Here is a 4,944-nt window from a genome sequence, read left to right on the forward strand (position 1 = left end):
CGGAGGATTGCCAGGAATGGAAGAGGAAGCAAGGTTAGAAACTAGTGGGTTTGGGTGGTTAGGGAGTTTATTATGGAAGGAATAATATCGGGTTTGAGCTAGATCGGTTACATAAGGAATATTTAGGTCTTTATGGATGAAAAAAAAAGAAAATTGTTGTTAGTTGAATATTTCAAATCATTAGATAAATTTAAAGGTTTTCTTACATCACAGAAATATCATACTATAATTATATATAAAAATAAAAATCAAGTGATTTTGTATTAAAAAACAAATTATCTATCTATCAGTAGGCGCTGCAACCCTGCGAAGGGTCCTGGCCTCCACTTTGAGCCTCCGCCCTTCGGCTCGGTTTTGGGCTGCTGCTTCCCAATCTGTTTTGGACTCCAAGTAGGTCTTGTGCATCTTGTACCACGCCATCCATCCACCGGAGCTTGGGCCGTCCAACTCTTCTTAGACGATGGATTTCCTCTTCCATGACTCTTTTAGGCAGTTCGCCGGGACGGGTGCATTATGTCCTGCCCACCTAAAGCGTCCCAGCCTAACTAAGGTCATAATATCCATATTCTGGAGTACCTTAGAGTTTCTTATTTCTACTTCTTCTACAGCCTTCCTCATCCCTTACCGGCCCATAGATTCTTCGAAGAATCTTCCTCTCGAAGACCAACAGATTATTTCTATCTCGTGTGGAAGGCGTATGTTAGGACAGGCCTAATTAGAGTTTTATATAAATGGACCTTTGTTTTCCTCCTAATGAGCTTGCTCCAGAATTGTTTTAAAATACCAATATAGCAAAAAAACAAATTAAAAAATATAAATTTCTTACGTTCATTTTCGTTTTATTTATTTTGTTACCGTCAATCAGTTTTAACTATTGCTGGTTTTCTTCTATCTACTATTTTAAAGTTTCTATTACGTTCACATTTTAGTTTTTAAAGTGTCTCATATTATCTGTTTATCCATTATTATAATACATATTTCTAACACATTTGTACTTATCGTTTCTTATTCCTGGTTATTTTTATATTCATTTGTTTAGTTTTTAATCCCTCTTCCTTTCCTCATTAGTTCAAAACTTACTTTAGACACATTAATAGTGTGTTTGAATACTTTAGCTGTTATAGCATATTTTTTTTACTAAGTATTTATATTTTTTATTTCAATGCATATTATATTATGCAGGTTATTACAGATTAATAATTCTATAATAATTTTTTCTGTAGTGATGCATGCGTATAAATATAATGTAATATATTGGCTGTCATCAATAAATATATCTAAAATAAAAATTAGACAATTTAAATTAATTAATGAATAATGCAGTGTTTGTTTTTATTAGGTCCCTTTAAAAAAATTTATATTACATAGGTTTGGCAGTGTCATATTAATTTAGAAACATTAAAATCCTTCATTTTCCCTTCGAAAATAAAACAAATTCATATAAAATTGAAGAACAATAAATTGAAAAATTGATAAAATAGAATTACTGCAGAATTTTAACATCGAAATTATTGGTTTAGTTGAGTTTATATCAGATTTACCGCTGTATATTTTTAGGTTTATAACTCTTGAAGTTTTGCACATATTTCATATATCATTATAAACTAAGTAATACTTCATTCAACGAGCTTATTTTTGAACCCTAATTTAATTTCTTTATCTTCAATAGTTTCTGAGATACAGCTTTTATAAATCTAATATTGTTTTCTCCAAAAATCTAGAAAAAATTTTGAACATATTTCAGAAGAGATTAACTTATTTATTTATATTAAATTTTAAATATTTTTTAAATTTGATGGTGCTCGTGTAATTATTGGAACGCCTTCGCAAGAATTTATTGATAATTTAGTTCGTTTTTTTTAAATAGTGAATGATCATTGGATTTAATAGTTGAGTGAGTAGGTAAGTACTCAATATGGATCGTTTTCCTACAAGCCCAACTGTTATAACTTTCTCGAAACTAGATGATATACAAAGGCACTAACAGCCTAGTGGTAGAATTTATGCGACCGTAAAAGCTAAGCACTTAAGTCATTCATTGGCTTAGATCTTTTTTTGTCGTCGTAAATTATACAGGACAGTTTATACCAAGACTCAAGAGATCTGCATGTTATGTTTGGTTAGTTGGGAAGTATACATTGACATTGGTCTAGTAATAGCCCTGAATTCCGAAAAAGTTTCTCTGTCTATATGGGTAACTCTTCTTATTTTTTTAATTAATGTTATAATCGACTTTAACTTTTTTTTTCTTTCTAAGCACCATGGGTGTATAGGAGGTTTGACATATGGGGGTAGGTAACAAGAATGGGTGGAATATATTTTACTATATTTGAAATGCGTTATAAGAGAGGAATGTGGAAAGGGATACAAAACGACTCAAAATTGGAAAAGTTGAGTCTGATAACGGGGCTTAGCAGATAATGTGATGTAAGTGTTAGTAAAGAAGTAGCTGTCCTTCCTCGATTTTAAGACAGTTTATATGTGTTTGCCACCTTTGTGGTCTTCCTGTTGGTGTTAATGTCTGGAAGAGTGGGTTAGTGCAGTTTTGGTTATCAAAGTATTTTATGTTCCTCCGCGAGATGAATTCCGTCATTATCAGCAATTCAAGTGTAGTATGGTTATAGTCAGTTTTTGCTCTTTGTAAAGTACTATGTTTTACAATACGTCTCAGGATACCATTCTGTAACTGTTGGAGTTTCGTAGCTGGTGTACGTGATATGTTAGCCAGAATAGGTGCTCCGTAGTGTGCGTCAGTAATTTTAGGCGGAGAGAAAGAATAGGAGACGTGTGATTAAGCCAGTAAGCCTTAGTCATAATTAGCTTTATTTTCTCATGGCAGTGGCGAGCAAGTGTCAGGTGTTAGTCAAGAGTGATGTCCAGGTACACTACGCTGCTTACTGGTCTGTTCTCATACCCTCTATCCTATACAATTCAGGGGAAAAGAGGGCTTGTTCTTCTGGAAGGAGAAAATAAAACAAGAAACTTTAAATTTGTTTTCTTCTATTTAGACCCATAAGTCTAAAGGGTTTGACATATAGTAGGTTAGTGACTATAATAATCTCTTGTACTGCATTTTAAAAGCACTTTAAGAAGGAAATAAGGAAAGGGAGGTTAGATGTACTCATTCGAGTCTGAGTCTGCTTGTGTGTGTCTGCCACTTTTGTAGCCGTCCTGTCAACATTAACTTTAAACAGGTTCTCATTACTTACATCCTAACTTCCTAAAAGACTAATTGAGAGTCTGAAATATACACAAATATGATTCAAGATTCTACGTTTTGAAAAATTCCTTAGATGTTGCAAATTTTCGGTTAATTGGAACGGTAGATATCAAAGGGTCTGACGAGAAACTCATGAATGTCATAGATGAGTAATATTATCAAATCGGAACTTTTTCTTGGTATTTTACTTTTGATATATCCAAAAACCTTTGTTAGGGTATTCAAGAACTTCCCTAGAAAACATTTCGTACAATACTTAATCCATATAATATACATCTGTAAATAATTTTAAAATTAGTTTCTACCACACTTAACACGAAAATGTATTTATGGTGGTTCTAAACTGTTCCTGATTAGCTAATTATTTTAATGAAGTAACGGGTTAGATCATTTTTTCCTTTGTATTTCCCTATCATTAATATGTTTGCTTTCATGCTTTGTCAAAAACTGAGATATATTTATGGATCTACAATTTAAACCATAACAAATTTCTGATTTCTGACGGCCCTAAAAATGGTTTATAACAGATATTTAGTTTAATATATTAACGAATTATGAATACATTAGATAATTAATTTTATACATTGGACAAAAGATTGCTATGTGATTCTTCTTCCTTTGATGAATTAGAATGTAATAGCGTTTAGTAAGGTTGCATTAAATAAATATCGGCTACTTCAGTTGGATGCAAATACTGTTTCCGATTTTTCAGAGGTATGATAGCTGTACAAAAATCATGGGATGATAAAATGGCCCGGACTGTCATTTCATCTCTTTTTATGGCCATCATGAGAGATTTTAACGTTATTTTCGTGCATCGACCAATACTCTTCATAACTGAACGTTTTAAAGTTAAAGTAAAAAAGCTTCAGTGGGCGGCAGTGGTTGGTCCACGCCAATTCCTGAAATTCCATGATAAGAAGCAGTCTTGTTTAACTTTTTTAAATATTTACTGATAGCGATTAGAGCAGTATTTTGAAAAAAAAAATCTTATATCGAGCTAAATGGGAAAAATTATTAAAAACTTAGAATCGCAATGCGTTTAATATTTATCTCCTGTTTCCTGCTTACATCTCACATTCTACCAGTTATTTGAAGAATACAGCTTGCTGCAAAAGTCAATCTCTCTAATTATTTTAAAGTTCTGTTGAGGTTCTCATCACAGAAAACTTGGAAATTTGTCTTTGAGGGGCCTATTTCACCGTCACATGACAAGAAGAGAATTTACCTTTATTTATGGAACATGTAAAGGTTGATAATATTAAATTACTTCTAATGTAATAATTTATATAATAGAAAGGTAACCCAATACCCCTTTCTAAGTAAAGAAATAAAAAGTATTAAGTATTTTCATTAAAAATAAATAAGTAATCTGTCCAAACTTTCGCTTTGAACACCCCTGATGAAGCTCTGCACAGTGAGGCAAAACGTCGGAGATTAAAATAGTTATAAACTTTTGGGTTCTTTTTTTTTTACCATCTTCTTATATTTAAATAAGTAGTCAAATAAAACTCCATTTTGATACAATCAAGTAATTTCTGTGTTCAGATATTTAAAATATTTTTATGGATAAGTTAACCTTATGGTTGCATACATTTTCTAAACGATTCAATAATATATATTCCAAAAAAATACCAGATTTATCTTGAATTTCACGTTTTCATGGTTTTGAAAATGTTCTGTCATGGAAAAATGATATTTACTATATAAATTGTTTGTTCTTA

Source organism: Halyomorpha halys, unplaced genomic scaffold (assembly GCF_000696795.3).
Source record: "Halyomorpha halys isolate HHAL.00 unplaced genomic scaffold, Hhal_1.1 Scaffold850.1, whole genome shotgun sequence".
NCBI lineage: Eukaryota > Metazoa > Arthropoda > Insecta > Hemiptera > Pentatomidae > Halyomorpha > Halyomorpha halys.